This window comes from Theropithecus gelada, chromosome 5 (assembly GCF_003255815.1).
Source record: "Theropithecus gelada isolate Dixy chromosome 5, Tgel_1.0, whole genome shotgun sequence".
Classification (NCBI taxonomy): Eukaryota; Metazoa; Chordata; class Mammalia; order Primates; family Cercopithecidae; genus Theropithecus; species Theropithecus gelada.
In genome coordinates this window covers 124,317,486-124,339,413 of record NC_037672.1, presented here as the reverse complement: position 1 = coordinate 124,339,413, position 21,928 = coordinate 124,317,486, and the positions used below count along the sequence as shown (strand labels likewise).

The 21,928-nt window shown below is 35.9% G+C and overlaps 1 non-coding gene across 1 annotated transcript; it reads right to left on the bottom strand.

Moving 5' to 3' along the window:
- Nucleotides 1–692: 692 nt before the first annotated feature.
- On the bottom strand, nucleotides 693–773 carry LOC112625627. Its single transcript, XR_003119708.1, has one exon. It is a non-coding gene; the product is annotated as a small nucleolar RNA SNORD66 (small nucleolar RNA).
- Between the last annotated feature and the right edge of the window lie 21,155 nt (nucleotides 774–21,928).

Here is a 21,928-nt window from a genome sequence, read left to right as displayed (position 1 = left end):
TTTGGCCAGGGTAAGTCACTTAACTTTTATAATTTTTTTCCTTATGTTTACAATGAAGGGGTTCAATTTAGATAACCTGTAAGAGGTTTCAAGAGGTTCTAGGTTTTTCTAGTCCTAATATTCTATCATCCTATATTACTACTAACTACCAAATTATTAGCTTTTTGACAGTTATTGAAATACTGAAAAGTTTTATGCAAGTAAAATGATAGCCCAGGATATTGGCTGATTGGTTACAGTCAGTTGTGGAATTGTGCAGGATTCCATTTTGGGACTTGTATTAGGGTTCTTAGGAGAAACAGCGCCAATAGGACACACACACACACACACACACACACACACACAAAATATTCACGTATATAAATTAAGCAATTGGATCAAATGGCTATGGAGAGATCTAGATTCAAGAGAACTAATGATATAGTTTCAATTTGCGTCCAAAGGCCTGAGAACAGGAGAGTCAGTGTAAGTTCCAGGCTGAATCTAAGTCTGAAGACCAATGTCCCAGCTCAGAGACAGTCAGACAGAGGGAGAGAATTCTTGGCCTTTTTTTTTTTTTTTTTTCCGGCCTTTTACTTTATTTAGGCCTTCAACAGATTGGATAAGGCACACCCACACTGGGGACAGCAATCTGCTTTACTCTGTTTACTGATTCAGATGTTAATTTCATTCAGAAACAGCTTCACAGACACACCCAGAAATAATGTTTAATCAATTATCTGGGAACTCTGTGGCCCAGTCAAACTGACACATAAAAGTAATCATCATAGGATTGGAAGGCTCAACTTCTTTCTAAGAAGAACTTAGAAAAGACATCTTCGAAATTATCTGCTTCACTAGATGACTAAAATTGGTGAGCTCTTTTTCTTTTTTTGGTGAGTTATTGGAAATCATAGTATGGCCAAACATACTGAAATAGACCCCTTAGGATGTTCTCAGACAACAGAACAGTATGGCTCATGAGAAAAGCAACAGCTGATGAGAACACAAATATTTATGGAAATAAGGTGATTAAATAAAAATTAGAGACTGATATGGGTGAGATGAAAATTTTTGGTAAAAATAAATGTCAAAAAATTATGTATTGATTAAAATAATCTTTCTTAAGCTAAGAGTTTTGGAAAATTACCAAATTCATTGGTCTTTTCAGTCATGCTTGTTCAGATAGATGGCAATCCTTTACTACTGTTTTCTTCAACTCAGGAAGAAAAATGCAAATTCATCTATTGTTACAGCTTGGTATTGTGCAAAGAATTCTGGGAGATAAGTCAAATACTCAAGCCAAAGCCTGGTGTTTCCACTTAAATAGGCATGTCTCTTAATCTCTCTGTTCCTTAATACTTTAGGATATTTTTCTACCTTAATATCTTAATTTTGAAGATATTTTGTTTTTAATCTCTTTGTACATCATCTATAAAGTGGCAATAAACCAATAACTGTCCATCTAAGAAGCCATACAAACCTAAGGTTTTGTTGTTTCTTTCCTTTATTATAGCCATTTCCCTTGTTTGTTTACTTTAAACTTTTTATAGCAAGAACAAGAATTAGTGAAGTGACATTTACAGGATCGTCACTGCTTTTATTCTAAGTTAACATGATACTTTAATTGGAAACATTATGAAATTTAAAATAAATTTAATTTTGTTTCATTTAAAACTGAATGAAGAAAGGAAATAAGGCTGCTTTTATGCATTTTCATTCAGAAATATCTAACTTTGAAAACAGTGACTCTTTTTGAGCTACTTTCAGTATTAACTGCCCTCTGAGGAATCTCTTTATAATTTTTAGAAACCAAAATCTTCATGCTAAAAGGTACTGCAATTCTACTTTAGAAAGAAATGATATGCTAATAGAAAGCTTAAAACCAAAAAGGGAGACAGACGGGGAGGACACAATGGAAGTACAGTGGAAGAAGTGGTACAGAAACTAGGGTGCAGGTCCATCTTTCACACTCCTTGAAGCTGGGCATGGTCATTGTGACTTGCTTTGTCCAACAAAATTTGGTGAAGTGACTTCATGCCAGTTATAAATGTAGGCTTCAAAAGGCCTCATGTGTTACTGTTTTTCCTTAGCCCAAATCCAGAAGAATAAATGAGTGCTCTTTTAACTCACTGAATTTTAAGGTGTTTATAGATCAGGAACTCACTGATATGAGACTGTAAGTTTCTTTTGAATAAGGAGTGTGTCTTACTCATATTTAGATTGTCAGTGTATGGTGACCAGGTACTCAAGTGGCATATTTTGTGAAAAATATAATAGATACAGAAAGTTACAAAGAACAAAATAGTATCATCTGGAACCAACAAAGATAAATTGTTTTCATTTTTTCTTCCAATTTTATTATTAAAATAATGACCTTTTATTTTCTTCCCCAGAGTCTGTCACTATCATGAATTTAGGATGTATCTTTATGATTCATGTTTTGATACTTTAACTATTTTAATGTATTTATAAACAGTATAATTGTGCTTTGTGCATATTAGAAGTATTTGTACATATATGCATTTGGTTCACATATTATTCCACAATCTGTTTTTTTATTCAATATTGCTTTGTGATCTATATATGATGATATTCATAGTTTTACTGTTGGGAACAGGCCCCCAAATCTGGCCATAAACTGGCCCCAAAACTGGCCATAAACAAAATTTCTGCAGCACTATGACATGTTCGTGATGGCCATAATGCCCACGCTGAAGGTTGTGGGTTTACTGGAATGAGGGCAAGGAACACCTGGTCCACCCAGGGCAGAAAACTGATTAAGATGTTCCTAAGCCACAAACAATAGCATGAGTGATCTGTGCCTTAAGGACATGTTCCTGCTGCAGAGAACTAGCCAGAGCCCATCCCTTTGTTTCAACCCATCCCTTTGTTTCCCATTTTAGTTTATCTGTAATCTATACAAACAATACTATCACTGGCTTGCTGTCAATAAACCTGTGCGGAAAACTCTGTTTGTGGCTCTCAGCTCTGAAGGTTGTCAACCCCCTGATTTCCCATTCCACAGTCTGTATTTCTTTTTTTTTTTTTCTTTTTTTTTTTTTTTGAGATGGAGTCTGGCTCTGTCTCCCAGGCTGGAGTGCAGTGGCCGGATCTCAGCTCACTGCAAGCTCCGCCTCCCGGGTCCACGCCATTCTCCTGCCTCAGCCTCCCGAGTAGCTGGGACTACAGGCGCCCGCCACCTCACCCGGCTAGTTTTTTTTTGTATTTTTTAGTAGAGATGGGGTTTCACCGTGTTAGCCAGGATGGTCTCAATCTCCTGACCTCATGATCCACCCGTCTCGGCCTCCCAAAGTGCTGGGATTACAGGCTTGAGCCACCGTGCCCGGCCCACAGTCTGTATTTCTATATGTGTGTCTTTAATTCCTCTAGCACTGCTGAGTTAGGGTCTCCATGACTGAGCTGGCCTCGGCAAGTGATGCCCATATGTGGGGCTCGAACCTGGGTTAAAGGGTTGCTGGAGTGACAGTTGGAGAATGTGAAACTATGCTGGAGGACACCCAAGTACTCTAAAGCAATCTCTGTGTTGAGTAAGAAGGGGAGCTCGGAAGCATCAGGGTAACAGTGGGACAAGTGTGGGCTCTGGTTTGTTCCACCTTGGAACCTTTTCACACTAATGATGAGGAGGAAGGAGAGTATAACGAAGTAACATAAGAGTTGACAGAGCAGAGCAGATTTGTTTGCCAGCTAAAGCTAAAGTGGCAAAGGAGGGAGAGGTTTGTCCCTACCTGTCTGCACCCCCTCATTATTTTGAAGAAAAAGAGTGGCCTGACCGTCCAGATCTTTCTTTTCCGGAGTACACTAGGCAAAAAGTAGTTGTCCCAGTGACTGTTTGGGCAGTGGCTCGAGCGACCGCTCTCAGTTCTATTCAGGCAGGAATCCAGCAAGCTAGAAGAGAGGATGATATAGAGGTTTGGCAGTTCCCTGTTAGAATACACCCCCCACCCAGATCAACAGGGAAATATTATAGCTACATTTGAGCCTTTTCCCTTTAAACTACTCCAAGAATTTAAACCAACTATTAATCAATATGGACCAGGTTTTCCTTTTGTAACGGGACTGTTAAAGAATGTTGCTGTCTGTAGTCAGATGATGCCAGCGGGGACGGTAGGATTACTTTTAGGTAGATCTAGTTTAAATTTAAAAGGAGTGCAAGTACATACAGGAGTCATTGATTCAGATTACAATGGGGAAATTCAAATTGTTATGTCTACTTCTGTTCCCTGGAAATCAGAGCCAGGAGAGTGTATAGCATAGCTTCTGATTTTGCTGTATGTGGAAATGGAGAAAAGTGAAATTAAATGAACAGGAGGATTTGGAAGCACAAATAAACAAGACAAAGCAGCTTATTGGGTAAATCGAATTACTGATAAACATCCTACCTGTGTAATAACTATTCAGGGAAAGAAATTTAAAGGTTTGATAGATACAGGAGCAGACATTTCAGTCATTTCTCTACAGCACTGGCCATCTGCATGGCCAATTCAACCTGCTCAGTTTAACATAGTTGGAGTTGGTAAAGCCCCTGAAGTATATCAAAGTAGTATATTTTGCATTGTGAAGGGCCTGATGGACAACCTGGGACTATTCAACCAATTATAACTCTGTACCTGTAAATTTATGAGGAAGAGATTTATTACAACAATGGGGAGCAGAAGTTCTAATTCCAGAGTAATTATACCGCCCTCGAAGTCTACATATGATGCATGAAATTGGGTATGTCCCTGGTATGGGACTAGGAAACAATTTGCAAAGTTTGAAGGAACCACTTCAAGTGGAAAGACAAAGTTTCTGCCAAGGTTTAGGATATCATTTTTGATGGCAGCCATTGTTAAGCCTCCAGAACCTGTATCTTTAAAATGGTTAAAGGATAAGCCAATTTGGATAGAACAATGGCCACTGAGTAAAAGAGATACTGGAGGCTTTAGAGGACTTAGTTAGTGAACAATTAGTAAAAGGACACATAGCTCCAACATTTCCCCGCTGGAACTTTCCAGTCTTTGTTATTAAGAAAAAATCAGGTAAATGGAGAATGTTAACTGACTTAAGGTCCATTAATTCAGTTATACAAACTATGGGGGCATTACAGCCAGGACTGCCTTCTCCTGCTATGTGTCCAAAAATTGGTCTTTAATAGTCAAAGATTTAAAAGACTGTTTCTTTACTGTCCCCTTAGCTGAGCAAGACTGTGAATGGTTTGCATTTACAATTCCTGCAGTAAACAACCTGCAGCCTGCTAAGTGTTTTCATTGGATAGTGTTGCCACAAGGCATGTTAAACGGTCCAACAATTTGCTAAACTTATGTAGGGCAAGCAATTGAACCTACTCATAAAAAATTTCCACAGTGTTACATTATTCATTGTATGGACGATATACTTTGTGCTGCCCCCACTCAAGAAATAATACTCCAATGTTATGATCGCTTGGAAAACTTGGTTTCTCACATTGGTTTTATTATAGCTCCTGACAAAATTCAGACTACTACTCCTTACTCCTACTTGGGTACACTACAAGTAGTAAATGACACTACAATAGTGCCACAGAAAGTAACCATACATAGGGATCAATTTAAAACATCAAATGACTTTTACAAATTACTAGGGAACATCAATTGGATACGACCTGCTCTAGGCATTCCTACCTATGCCATGAGTAATCTATTTTCTATCCTCAGAGGAGATCCTAGTCTCACTAGCCCTCAGCAATGAACAAAGGAGGCTGAGGCAGAGTTACAGCTAATGGAGAAACAAGTGCATAAGACTCAAATAAATAGAATAGATTGAGAAAAGACTTTAGATTTGCTAATTTTTTTCAACTCAGCCTTCACCTACTGGTGTTATTGTCCAAGAGCAGGACTTAGTAGCATGGCTTTTTCTTCCACATATAAATTCACGGACTCTTAACTCCTTATTTGCATCAAATCACTACTATGATAGGAAATGGGAGAACTCAGATTGTTAAGTTACATGGATAAGAGCCTGGAAAAATTATTGTCCCTCTCATGAAGGCACAGATACAGCAAGCTTTTATAAATAGTCTTACTTGGCCAACCCATTTAGCTGACTTTGGGGGTATTCTTAATAACCATTTTCCTAAAACAAAGTTGTTTCAATTTTTGAAATTAATTGGATTCTCCCTAAAATAACTAAATTTAAACCAATTAAAGGTGCTGAAAATGTTTTCACAGATGGATTTAGTAATGGTAAAGCTTCTTATTCTGGCTTGAAATGTAAAGTTTTTCAGACGCCCTATACTTCAACTCAAAAAGCGGAGCCTGTAGCTGTAATTGAGGTATTGACTGCTTTTGATATGCCTGTTAATGTGATTTCTGATTCTTCATATGTGGTTCCTTCTACACAGTTAGTTGAAAATGCTCAGTTATGATTTCATACAGATGAACAACTGATGACTTTATTTACCCAATTGCAAACAACAGTTAGGAGTAGAGTACACTCTTTTTACATTACTCATATTAGGGCCTCATACACTTCTCCCAGGACCTTTGACTACAGGGAATCAAATGGCTGATCGCCTAGTTGCTAATGCAATATCTAATGCCAGACACTTTCACAATTTAACCCATGTTAATGCCTCTGGTCTCAAATGCAGATACAGCATTACCTGGAAAGAAGCTAAAGCTATTATCCAGAGATGCCCAACTTGCCAAATGGTGCATTCCTCATCTTTTACAGGAGGAGTTAATCCTCGAGGATTGGAACCTAATTCTCTTTGGCAAATGGATGTCACAAATGTTCCCTTGTTGGGAGACTAGCTTATGTACATGTACGTGTAGATACATTTTCCCACTTTGTGCTACACGCCAATCAGGAGAGTCTTCTGTCCATGTTAAATGTCACCTTTTGCAGTGTTTTGCAGGGATGGGCATTCCAGCTTCTACTAAAACAGACCATGCCCCAGGCTATACTAGCCAAACTCTAGCTACATTTTTCTCTATATGGAATATTAAACACATTACTGGTATCCCGTGTAATTCTCAAGGACAAGCCATAGTGGAAAGAATGAATCTCTCCCTGAAACAGCAGTTGCAGAAGCAAAAAGGAGGAAACAGTGACTATGGGACACCACATATGCAACTGAATCTAGCATTATCGACTTTAAATTTTTTGAGCCTGCCTAAAGGCCAGATGCTATCAGCAGCTGAACAACCTCTGCAGAAACCAGCTGCAAAGACAGAAGCACAACATCTGGTTAGGTAGAGAGATCTGATAACAGAAAGTTGGGAAGTAGGTAAAATAATAACTTGGGGTAGAGGTTATGCTTGTGTTTTTCCAGGCCAGAACCAGCAGCTGATTTGGATACCAAGACATCTGAAACCTTATCATGAGCCAGATGCCAAGGAAGAGATTCCAGGAGGATCCCCAGGACCCCCTGGTTGCAGCCATGTCGAGACTGATCCTGAGGAGGACCCCAGCTGTCACAAACAACACCTGTTGAACACAGCCACCTACCTGGGGACAGATCAAGAAGCTGTCACAGATGGCAGAAGAAAATCTGAGGAAAGCGGGACAACCAGTCACAATGAGTAATTTAATGATAGCTATGATAGCGGCGATCACCATTGCCATGAGTATTCCTTCAATGAGGACTGACACACAGAACAATTATACTTATTGGGCATATTTATCAATCTTGGCTGGCAATAATGCTTGGATGCAGTCACTCTATGACACAGTTATACATGCTTTCTGATCTCAGTATTTACCATACTAAATCTCCTATAATTGAGGCATACAGCCCTCAAAAACCTATTTGTAAACAGAAGTATACCTGGCCAGAAATAATGAATGTACTTGTTTGGGAAGATTGCATTGCAGAACAGGCAGGGGAGCTGTGCAACGATTCCTATGGAATCATTATTGATTGGTCCCCTAAGGGGATGTTTAGCTTAAATTGCACCTCTCATTCTGCGTGCCATGGCCACACTATATTCAGCTGGTCTAAACAAAATGGTCAGATGGTAGAAATGATAAGAAGTATGGCAAGAGTTCCTATTATCTGGAAACATGGCAGTATAGTGGCACCTCAACCTCAAATGATATGGGCCATTGTAGGATCTGAACATGAGGATTTGTAGAAACTATTAATGGCTCTTAATAAGATCAAAATTTGGGAAAGAATAAAAAAGCTTTTAGAAGGACACTCTGCAAACTTGCCTTTGGATATTGCACAATTAAAAGAACAAACATGTAAAGCCTCCCAGTTACAACTGACCTTAATGCCAGGAACTGGAGTGCTTGAAGGAGTTGCAGACAGATTAGCAGCTGTTCACCCATTAAAATGGATGAAAACACTTGGAGGCTCTGTGATTTCAATGATGATTGTGCTTTTAATCTGTGTTGTTTGTCTCTGTGTAGTCTGCAGATGCAGATCCTGACTGCTGTGATAAGTAGCTCACCGTGATAAAGCTGCCTTTGCTTTTATCATCTTGCAAAAACAAAAAGGGGGAACATGTTGAGAACAGGCCCCCAAATCTGGCCATAGACAAAATCTCTGCAGCACTGTGACATGTTCGTGATGGCCATGACACCCATGCTGAAGGTTGTGGGTTACTGGAATGAGGGCAAGGAATACCTGGCCCACTGAGGGCAGAAAACCACTTAAGGTGTTCCTAAGCCACAAACAATAGCATGAGTGATCTGTGCCTTAAGGACATGTTCCTGCTGCAGGTAACTACTCAGAGCCCATCCCTTTGTTTCAGCCCATCCCTTTGTTTCCCATTTTAGTTTATCTGTAATCTATACAAACAATACTGATCACTGGCTTGCTGTCAATAAACGTGTCGGTAAACTCTGTGGCTCTCAGTTCTGAAGGCTGTCAGCACCCTGATTTCCCATTCCACACTCTATATTTCTATGTGTGTGTCTTTAATTCCTCTAGCACCACTGGGTTAGGGTCTCCACTACTGAGCTGGCCTCAACAGTTAGTTTATTTGTTGTATTGGATATATGGTATTCATTTTTATGAATTGTTTATTAATTTATTCCCATATTGATGAATATTTAGAATGTTTCCAGAATTTGTACAAACAAACAAGGCTGCAGGGAACATTATTTACTTGTTTGGAAAAGACTCATGTCTGGGACACATGTATAGGAGTTTCTCCAACATATGTATCAATTATTAGAACTGCTGAGCCATAGACTATTTCCATTGTCAACTTTATTAGAAATTGCCAGATTGTTCTCCAAAATGATTTCACTGATTTACGTTTCTATTTGAAGTATATGAGACTATGTCCTCACATCCTTGCCAAGTATTGGTAGGCATATTAGTTTTTGCTAATAGAATGGGTATGAAATAATTTGTGTGGTTTATTTTTATTTCACATTATTTCTGATTATAAGTGAGATCAGGCAACTTTCCAGATAGATATTTACCAGACATATATTTGGGCTGTTCTGTTAATTTGCTTATTTTTATCTGGATTATTGCCTTTTTCTTTTAACTTTCTTGGAATTCTTTATGTATTCTGGAAACTTTGTTTATCACATGTGTTACACATATTTTCTCCTTGTTAGTGTCTCCTCTTTTAATTTTTAAGGGTGTCTTTGGTAGTCAGCCTTTAAGAGGGCTCCCTGTGATCCCTACCTTTTGGTATTAATGACCTTGTGTAATCTCTTCTTCCTTGAATGTGGGCTATACTTAGTAATTCACTTCTAAACAAATAGACCATAACAGAAGTGATGGCATGTCACTTCTGAGAGTAGGTTATGAAACAACTATGGATTCCATCTTGGGTTCTCTCTTTCTCAATCTTATGCATGCATGTTTTACTTGCTCTGGTGGAAGCTATGTAATGAGGAGCTTTATTCAGAGATCCATATTGTGAAAAACTGAAGTCTCTTGCCAAACAGCCACATGAATGAACATGGAAGCAGATCATCCAGCCCCAGCTGAGTCTTCAGAAACTGTAGCCTGGCCAACACCTTGACGGCAAACTTACAAGAAACCCTAAGCCAGAATCTGGAGCTAAGCCTTCCCAGATTCCTGACTCTCAGAAACAGTGAGACATAATAAATATTTGTGTTTTAAGCAGTAAAATTTTGGGGATGATGTGTTAAGTAGCAATAGATAACTAATACAGTATGTTTTATCATGTTACTGTTAAGGATGTGATCTTGTTCTTTTTTGTGGCTGCATACTGTTCCATGGTGTATATGGACCATGTGTGTATGGACCACATTTTCTTCAGTCTTCCACTGAGGGGCATTTAGGTTGATTCTATGTCTTTGCTATTGTGAGTCTTTGAAAGCTTTTTCTCATGTATTCCTTTGTTATGTTGCACTTTCAAATTGATTATGGTATAACAAGGTTTTATATTTTTATCAGATAATCTTGTTGAAACCTCAACAACAATGTTGAATTTACTTATTTATTTTCATATCTTGTTGATTTCTTGGAGTTCTTATGTAAACAAATGTCATCAGCAAATAATGACTATTCATGGCTGTCATTCTGATATATTTTTAAAATCTGCTTTATTGAGACATGATTTATGTTCAAAAAATTAATCCGTTTTAGTTTTGATGGATTTTGATATATATGTATTATGTGTTATTGCTGCTACAATCATGATATAGAGCATTTCCACCCCCCCCGCCAAATCCTTCATCCCATTTTGCACTCAATTCCTTCCCCATGCTGTTGGTCCCAGGCAACCACCAATCTACTTTTTAACACTATTATAACACTATAACATTTTGTTTTATTCTTCCTTTTAAAAATTTTTATTTTCTTGTGGTAAGAATGAACACTAAGCATGAGATCTTCCCTCTTAATCTTTTTAAGTGTATAGTGCAGTATTGTTTACTATAGGTACAATGATGTACAGCAGAGCTTATTCATCTGGTTTAATGGAAATATTATGGCCATTGATTAGTAACTTCCCATTTCCCTCTCTATTCAGCCCCTGGCAACCACCATTTCACTCTTTGATTCTATGGATTTGATAATTTTAGATACCTTATATAAGTGGAATCATTCAGTGTTTGTGTGACTGGTTTATTTTACTTAGCATAATGTCCCCAAGGTTCATCCATGTTGTCGTATGTTACAGAGTTTTCTTCTTTTGTAAGGTTGAATAGTATTCCATTGCATTTATATTCCACACATTTGATATTCATTTATTTCCCAATGGTCATTGAAGTTGTTCCTACATCTTGACTATTATATAAAGGTAATAGTACTACAATGAACATAGGAGTGCTAATAGCTCTTCAAGTTTCTGATTTTTGTTCTTTTGTAGAAATACTCAGAAGTGGGATTCTGGTCATACAGTAATTTTACTTTAATTTTTTTGAGAAACCTCCACATTGTTTTTCATAGCAGCTAAAGCATTTCACATTCCCACCAAGAGTATGCCAGGGTTCCAATTTCTGCATATCCTCACCAACATTACTTGTCTTTTGTTTTTTTGATGATAGCCATCCTGTTTGGCATAAAATGGTATCTGCTTGTGGTTTAGATCTGCATTTTCCTGATGATTAGTGATATTGAGTATTTTTTCATATACTTGTGGCCATTTGTATGTTTTTTACCCATATATTAATAACGTTGTTTGATTTTGTTTTGCTATAAATTATAGGACTTCCCTATATATTTCCTGTACTATATATTTTAGACATTATCACCCCCGCCTTATCAGATATATGGTTTGCGAATATTTTCTTCTATTACATAGTTTTCCTTTTCACTTCACTGACTGTTTTCATTGTTGTGTAGACACTTTTTGGTTTAATGTAGTCCCACTAACTTGTTTTTGATTTTGTGTGTGCTTTTGATGTCATATCCATTAAATCATTGCCAAGGCCAATGTCATAAAGCTTTTCCCCTATGTTTTCTTCTAAAAGTTTTACAGTCTCAGGTCTTATATTTATTTGTTTAATTCATTTTAAGTTGATTTTTGTGTATGTTGTAAGACAACACATTTTCATTGTTTTGCATGTGTATATCCAGTTTTCCCAATACTGTTTATTGAGACTATTCTTTCCTTATTGTGTATTCTTGTCACCTTGTGGAAGATCAGTTCACAGTGTATTCTTCGGTTTATTTCTGGGTTCTCTATTCTGTTCTATTTGTCTATATGTCTGTCTTTAAGATAGTAACATACTGTTTTGATTATTGTAGCTTTGTGAATTATTTTAAAATCAGGGAATGTTATGCCTCCAACTTTATTTTTCTTTCTCAAGATTACTTTGGCTATTTGGGGTCTTTTGTGGTTTCATATGCATTTAGGATTATTTTTTCTATTTCTATTCTTTCTATTCCTGTAAAAAATGCCTTTGGGACTTTTGTAGGGATTTCATTGTAGGGAAATTGTAGGGATTTCATTGAATCTCTAGATCATTGTGAGTGGTATAGACAATGTAACAATATCAACTTCCAATCCATAAGCAGGGATGTCCTTCTTTAATACTATAGTTTGAACTCTGAAAATATTTCATGTAAATATATATATTTACATAAAAGAGGGATATATAAACATATACATATTATATAATGTGTATTATATAAACATATATAAGATATAAACATGTATCTTATCTGTAGTGTAATGTGAGACTGTAACTTTATTTTCTCTAAATGTATATCTAATTGTTGATTGCCACTTATAGATGATTACTTTTTCCCTCTGATTTGAAATATCACCCTAAACAAACATATATATATATCACACACACATACCCCTCACACAATATACACACACTCACATAAAGTACTTGTATTTCTGTTTTTATATATATAAACTATATAGAGTTTATATATAATATATAATAACTATATAAAAACTATGTATATAATTATATATAATATATAATTTTGAATATTATATATAAAATTTTAAATGACATATAATATAATATATAAATTATATATATTTATATAGTATAATATATAAATATATAGATATATAAATATATATTATTATATATAATGTGTAGTCTTTGTTATAATATATAAATTATATATTTTTATATATGTATATAAAATGTGTAGTCTTTTTGTCTGACTTATTTCACTTAGCCTAGTGTTTTGAGATTCCTGTATTACTAAGTATTTCGGTAGATGGTTCTTTTTATTGCTGATTAATATTCCATTATATGGACATACTACAATTTGTTTATCCATAGAAGATTGATATTTGAATTGTTTTCAGATGGTGGTTGATAAAAATAATGCCCCCATGATGATTTAAATTCAAGTCTTTGCATGGACATATATTTTCATGTTTCTTGGGTCAAATAGTAATGTATGTTTTGCTTTATAAAATACTGCGAAACTTTTCCCCAAATGGTTGTACCATTTTGTATTCCCACCAACAGTTTATTTTAGTTGCAGGTGTTCCAACGTCTTTGCCAAACTTTGGTTTTATCAGTTGGAATTTTATCCACTCTAATGGATATGCAGGGGTGTTTCATTGTGGTTTTATTTGCATTTCCCTAATGACCAATAATGTTGAGATTTTTTTCTTGGCTAATTTGCCATACATATTTTTTTTTGTTGGCACATTATCTACTTAAAATTATTGCCATTTAAAAATTGAGTTGCATGTGTTCTTATTATTTAGTTGAAAGAGGTTCTTACATTTTATTTTTACAAGTCTTTCATCAAATATATGCTTTGCAAATATTTCTCCCAGCCTGTGGCTTAATTTTTTATTTTCTTAACAGTGTTTTAATAGTATCTTTTAAAGAGCAAACATTTAATTTTGATATAATGTAATTTATGAATCTTTTGTAATTGTGCTTTTTGTATGTAAGAAATCTTTGACTCAAGGTTGCTAAGATTTCTCATATGTCTTATTCTGGAACTTTTATAATTTTGGTTACGCTTAGGTCTGTATTCCATTTCAAGTGAATTTTTGTATATGGTGTGAGTGTACAGCTCAAAGAGTTTTTTTTTAATTATTATTATTTTTTTGCATTTGGGTACTTGTGCTAGCACCATTTGTTGAAAAGACTTACTTCTCCTTTGAATTGCATTAATATTTATCAAAAATGAATTGCCATAGAGGTGTGCGTCAATTTTTGGACTTTCTATTCTGCTTCATTGGTATGAGATACATTACCTTTTTTTTTTTTTTTTTTTTTTGAGATGGAGTCTTGCTCTGTTACCCAGGCTGGAGTGCAGTGGCGTGATCTCTGCTGGGCTGAAAGCTCCGCCTCCCGGGATCACGCCATTCTCCTGCCTCCACCTCCCGATTAGCTGGGACTACAGGCACCCGCCACCATGCCTGGCTAATTTTTTTGTATTTTTAATAGAGATGGAGTTTCACCATGTTAGCCAGGATGGTCTCGATCTCCCGACCTTGTGATCCACCCACCTCGGCCTCCCAAAGTGCTGGGATTACAGTCATGAGCCACCGTGCCCAGCTGACAAATTACCTTTTTAACTGTCAAAGTATGAAAAGAAAATTAGAGAGGTTACTTTCATAGCTTAAAAATGTTTATCTCTTTAATCTTTCTGGAAATCTTATTTATCTATAGTGTAATGTGAGCCTGTAACTTTATTTTCTCTAAATGTATATCTAATTGTTGATTGCCACTTATTGATGATTACTTTTTCCCTCTGATTTGAAATATCAACCTAAACAAACATATATATATGTGTGTGTGTCACACACACACACCCCTCACACAATATACACACACTCACATAAAGTACATATATTTCTGTTTTTAGGCTGTCAATTTTGTCCTGTTGCTCTGCTTTTCTAGTACTGAACCAATTTCCTGCACTAATATTATGCTGTTTCCATGTACATTACTGTGGCTCTGATTTATGGTAGAGAAAATCCTTAAATATTCCTATTTTTCAAAAATTTCTTGGCTATCATTTCACATTTACTCTTCCAACTGATCTTTCTGCATCTTGAAAAAATATATTGCTCCATAATTTTGTTCCTCAGTAGAAAACTGCTAATACTTTCCTTTCGAGAAAGGGTATGATTGATTTTTTTCATCTTATGCACATAGAGAGAAAAGGACTCCACAGGCTATAAAGGAATCAGGCAGAACAGGTTTGGGCATGCCTTCACAGTGTAAACAAATCTGTCTACAGATGTGGTTCTGAAATAATGCGTTTAATAATAATACACTGTAATTGATGTGGTGTCCTATGGCCCCTAGGCATCCAAAGAACTATAACTCAAAGTGTGTTTTCCAAAGCAAAGAACAGAAGGGTTTAATAAAGACCAGAACTGTAGAACAGCTTGATTTCCTACATCTCCTACCATATGATTTAGAAATATGGTATATAGTATGTGAAACTAGAAGATGCATCAGATCTAATTAGAATTTTCTGATGATCTTGTGAGTGTACGATCTTCTGTATTAATAGTTGTAAACTGCTTTTCATCAAGTCAAGTCTTAACACCAAAAAGGAATTCTGATTGGTGCACTGAATCTAAAATTTTTGGCTTCTATTAAACCTTCAGCATTATCTATGGTAATCTCTTGGGACATGTTTCCCTTAAATGCTAAGCTACCTGTAATAGAAGTTATTTCCCTGGCTTGAGATTCCATGATGTAAATACAGATGTCCATCTTTCATCAGGTTGGATATCCACTATCATATATTCATAATAACCATGATATAATTGACTTTTAGAGAAGGAGACAGCTATGCTGTCCCTCTGGCAGGCTATCATGCTAATGGGGCCTATTGCAGTAAGAGTGAGGCTTTGGGGAGGAGTGCCAGTGAGTGGGCCCACAAGGTCATGGAGTCAGAGGTAGAAACAGGATTGTTTGCAAACTCCAAATAGAATCTGTGTCCAGGGAGAAATTTTTTTCAGTTTACAATATTATATGCATATGAATATTTCAAATATAGAATATTTTATATACATACCATAATATAGTAAATGCATACCATCTCCCTATTTGACTTGCTAATATTTTTCTCTTTTCAAAAATCTGATAAGTACATTAAAATGTATTATTAAATTGTTTACCAAAAGTGTTTTACAATTTTCCATCCCACTAGCAGACAACATGTAAAACTATCAGATATAATACACCATGATAAACAACAGATTTTAAATGAGTGTTTTAATTTAATTAATACAAATTATTTGTTTTATTTTACATTTTTATTAGGAAGTTTATGCGTATTTATTTATGATTATCACTGGGATAAGCTGTAGACGATTGCTGCGTAGGTATTATTTAAAATAGATTTAGAAGAATGGTTTAGAATTTACAAGATGAATAAGGGAGAAAGGATATTCTTGGCAGAGAGTGAATCCCTTGGAAAGTTCATAGATGTGCATAAAACATAAGGAATAGTGGTGTGGAATATAATATCTTAGATAATATTGTGGTCTTTGTGTTCTTTTTCTTTTAAAAACTTATTTATTTTCTTAAAATTTAATTTTATAATTGACAAGTAATAATTTTATATATTCATGGGGCACATAGTAATGTTTTGATACATACAATGTATAGTAATCAGATCTGTGTAATTAGCATATCATCTCAAACATTTATCACATTTATCATTTCTTTGTGTTGGGAACATTCAATATCCTCCTTTTAGCTACTTGACGCTATGTATTCTTGTTACTTATAGTAATTCTACAATGGTATGAAACACTAGAACTTATTCTTTCTACATAGCTATGATTTTGTATTCTTTAACAAATCTCACCCTTGCCCTCTCTTCCCCCTACCCTTCCCAACCTCTAGTATCCTTTGTTCTACTTTTTCACTCTGAGACCAACTTTTTTTTAAGCTTCCACCTATGAATGAGAACATGTGGTGTTTAACTTTCTGTTCCTGTCTTATTTCACTTAATATCTTCATTTCTATTCACATTGCATTGAATGACAGTATTTCATTCTTTTTTATTGCTGAATAGTATTCCATTGTGTGTATATACCATATTTTCTTTATCTATTCATCTGTTGTTTGACATCTAGGTTGATTATTTTATCTTGGTTATTGTGAATAGTGCTGCAGTAAGCATGGGGGTAAAGACATCTTTTCAATGTAATGATTTCTTTCCCTTTGGATAAATGCCCAATAGTGGGATTTCTGGATCATATGGTCTTTCTATCTGTAGATTTTTTAGGAACCTCCATATTATTTTTTGTGTACAAGCAGCTGTACTAGTTTATATTTCTACCAACAGCATATAAGAGTTCCCTTTTCTCTGCATCCTCACCAGCATTTTTTTTTATCTTTTTGATAAAAGCTCTTATAATGGATGAAATGATATCATTGTCATTTTGATTTGCGTTTCCCTGATGTTTAGTGATGTTGAACTTTTTTATATCTTTTTTGGTCATTTGTGTGTCTTCTTATTGATTTGTAGAAGCCCTTTATGTAACAAAGATATTAATAATTTAATCTTAGCTACTGCACAATCTTCTAGTGTATATTTTTTTTTTATTTTTCATGAAAGATTTATGGGCCCAACAAAATATGAGAAAGTCATTTTATGTATTTATTTATTATGTAATACTTTTAAAAAATGTATTATTTCTGGACAATATTCTTGTCTGTGAAAATATAGGAATACAAAAACCAAACAAAATTTCTGACTTTGAAGTGCTTACATTCTAGTTGAGAGAGAGAGAGAGGAAGAGTGCAAGAACAAAAAACCAAAAATAAATATATAATATGTCATGTGGTGATAAATGTCATAAAGAAAAATGTAATCAGAATATGGGGTTATGTGACTGGAGCAGTGAGTAAGGGGATAATGGAAGGTGATGAGTTCAAAGAGGAAGCAGGAAGGCAAACTAAGCAAATTAGAGCCTTATAGGCAAGAATTGATTATACTTAAGAGCAGAAGCCACCAGAGGGTTCTGAGCAGAAGAATCATGTAATTTTTCTTGCATGACAAAAAGATCATTTGGCTTAGACTTCAAGGGAGTCAAAGGTAGGAGCAAGGAGACCAATAGGAGGCTATTTCAATAGTCCAGGAAAAGAGATGCTACCTTGGTCCAGGGTAGTAGCCGTGGAGGTAATAAGAAGTGGTCAAGTTGGGCATGGCAGTGTGAACCAATAGTCCTAGCTACTTGGGAGGCTGAGGCAGGAGGATTGCTTTAGTCCAGGATTTGAGGCCGTGGTGTGTTCTGATTGTGCCTGTGAATAACCACTGCACTGGGCGACATAGCAAAACTGTCATCTCTACAGAAAAAAAAGTGTCAGATTTTGTATATTTCAAAGGCAGAGCTGAATGGATTTGTTCATGGTTTGGATGTGGTGTATAAGAGAAAAAAAGTGTCAGGAATAATTTCCCCCAGTTTTTACTAATTCAAATAATGGATTTGCCATTTATTGGAATGAGGAAATCATCCAAAATGACATGTTTGTGGTGTTGGGGAAGGAAAGCAAGAGTTAAGTCTTGAACATGCAGATTATACTTTGGATGTCTATTAGATATCACAGGAGATGTTAATTACAAAATGAAATGAGTTGAAGTTCAGGAAGCGGTCTGGACTGGAGAACATTCACATGCAGATGGTATTTAAAGGCGTGGGTCTGGATGAGATCACCTGAAAACTTAGAAGTCCAAGAACACACATACACACACACACTCACTCTCAATCTCTCTCTCTCTCTGTGTGTGTGTGTGTATGTGTGTCTTTATCAACTAAACAATTGGAAAAAATCACATGCTATCAAACACAATTGGTCCTTATCAAAAATTAATGTTCCTTCCATTATCTCCATTTAACATAAACATTAAAATTTAGCTATATTAAACAATTTTAGAAATATGGAATTTTAGATGACTTTGGAGGTAATTGTTTTATAGTTAGGGAAATTAAATCCCAGGAAGATCTTTCTCAAGGCCACATTGTAGAAGGCTTTGCTAATAGTGTGATTTCTTCTTTATGCTTTTAATCCCTCTTGGAGTTTTTAACACTTCAGGGAATATATGAATTTTATGTAACAAAGATAAGAATGATTTGAAAGCAAAATATGCTGTTCAAATATTTCAGATCCATGTTATATTGGCATCAATATAACATGGATCTGAAAATTAGCCATTTGGAAATATCACACCAAATTAATATTTGTTACTGGGTCCTTCAGCTGGGTTCCTAACCAATCTCTTCATTTCTTTGTGCCTTACTACCTCTTATATATATCAGCAACCAGGTCACTTTTTCATTTTGAAAATAACTGCATGGCTATGATAGAAAAGGTGTTTTGTTCACTATGTTAGAGAGAGAAACTATATGTAATGGATATCAGTGTTCAGCTATATTTCACATTGGATAAAAGCTGCAACGTTACTTCACAAACATTTATACATAGTAGAGAATGGAGTTTTGGGCAACAAAATCTACTGCAAATAATTAAGTCTGTGATTGATATCAAATTTTTCCACCAGGTTAGTGGAGAAAATTAAAATATTTTCTTACTGTTCATTGTGCTTTTCTATACAGGAGAGAAAACATTTTTCTCTCCTCATATTTCTCTACAGCGATTTGCATTCCACTCCCAAGGGGGAAGTAGTATTGGTGTAATCCTTCCAGCTTCCATCTGCAGTCATTTCTCTGGGGGAAAGCCCACTGCTATTGTCCCCCCATTGGCTGTGGTTATGGTGCTTGTAAGATGCAAGCATTGTTTCTCTCTCTCTCCAGGTGGCAAACAAATGGCTCCAAGGTAATGATTTGGGGGAACATAGTGGAAGAACTAAGCATACCAGAAGTCGTGTATTTGGATGAGTAATCTTTTATCCATATTCACACTCTATGTCTATCTCACATATTGGATGGAACCCCTAGGGTAAGACCTGTGATTACTTATACCTACAAACTTCTAACATCTCACATTATCTACTTAATGTGATAAATATCATCCTTTTATTGGAAACTCGGTAAGTGTGATAGTCCTGTTTAGTTGCTAGGCCAAAAGACCACCAGGCAAATCATCCCGCTTGTGAGTTCTGGAGGAATGGAAGAAGTCTTAACGGAGCAACCTGAATGTGCAAAATCCTAGGGTTGTTTCTTACGCAATAGGAAATGAACAGTGGATTGCAGAGAAAATCATATCCTAAAGAAACTTTCTTAATGAAAATAATAGTTTTTTTAAGTGCATTCTTTATGCTAACAGTGGTTTTCTTGGCTTCTGAGTAAAATATAAAAAACCCTGATGGTAAGAGGTTGGAACAAATTTTACAAAGGAGTGGTAGGGACAAGAGAGAAGAAGGGACAAATGTTTGATAATATTCATAGCAAATCTGTAAGAAAAACAACAAAAAAAGAGAAATATTTCCTATTGTGCTAACCCAGACACAACTGTCTCCCTCCTTCCCTCCCTCTCTCCCTTCCTCCTTCCTTCCTTCTTTCTTCTTCTCCTTCTCCTTCTCCTTCTTCTTTCTTCTTTCTTCTTTCTTCTTTTCTCACAGAGTCTCACTTTGTCACCCTAACTAGAGTACAGTGGCTCTATCACAGTCCACAGCAGCATTGGCCTCATCGACTTCCTGGGCTCAAGGGATCCTCCCACCTTAGCCTTCCAGGTAGCTGGGACTACAGGCACATGCCACCACTCTATCTAATCTTTGTATATTTTGTGGAGGTGGGATTTTGCCACATTTCCCAGGCTGGTCTCCAATTCCTGAGCTCAAGCAATCTGCCTGCCTTGCCCTCCCAAAGTGCTGAGATTACACACATCAGCCAACACGCCTGGCTACCCTAGACATAATTTCAATCCACCTTTATGTGGAAAAAAAAAATTACTCAAGTTGGGCTTGATATTGGTTGATTTTGCCGAGAATGCTTTTTACACCTCTGGTGGTTTTGAATTATGAGTACACAAAAAAGAGGTTTTGAATATTTTCTTGAGTTAGAGAATTATCTTTTCCCTTTTTGCATTCTTATTACTTGAAAATGTGAAATATAAGTTATAGGCTATATTGTTTTGTAGTACTATGAGTCCATGAGCAGTTTGCCTAGAAAAGAGTAAGTTGTTATTTTACTTTATGGTTCTCTACCTCAAAATATAAAGGACACTCCTACATAGCATGCAGACTTTGAGTTTGGAAACTTTAAAGAGATTTTTGAGTTTACTTTCTTTGTGTCTTTGCTGAATTCAGTGGGCTGTGCCTCGGAGGTGCTGAGTGGGTAATTTATACCCAGTGGAAAAATGGTCCTCCATTAGGCAAAGCCCTTGGAATGCTAATATATTGTTGTGTCTCTAATGGAGTTCTGTTCTCTTTTTTGTGGGACCACTTTGCAGCTCTTGCTCTGAAATGTCTGTTCTTTAATACACTGTGGATTGTGTTGCATAGCAAATTCTTGTTAGAAGTCCTAGATTAAGAGATTAAGAGTACACATGCAACCAAACTTCGTATGGAAACTCAAGCATCTTTAATTTGCTTGGGCTAGTACTTTTTTTTTTCCCCTCTGAAAGAAATCAGCATTCAGAAAAGGATTTGCCTTGTGTGAGGATGTAACACTTTGCAAAACAATCTAAAAATGTAACATTACGTATTATTGTCTTGGAATAATTTTCTTATTATTTGAGTTATTGGCTAATAGGCAATGTAATGGATAGTTTCAATGGCATATGAGGTGGTGCAAGGCATCCAAAGGGAAAAAAAGATGAGGGTGTAGGAAGGTTATGGCCAGCAAATGAAGAACAAATGAAAACCTAAACAGAGTTCTTTTCTGGTTTGGGTAATAGTAGGAAAAATAAGACATGAATCCAGATTTTAAAAATAATATTATAATAGTGATTACTTATGGCTTATGGGTGGTTTATGTTGCTTACACATAAAGTAATTATTACTTTGAATTGGATAAATGGAAACTGAGTTTTGGACATTTATAATAAATATTTGCTTTGACAAATGGGATCTAATTAAAGAGCTTCTGCACAGCAAAAGAAACTATTATCAGAGTGAACAGACAATCCACAGAATGGGAGATAATTTTTGCAATCTATC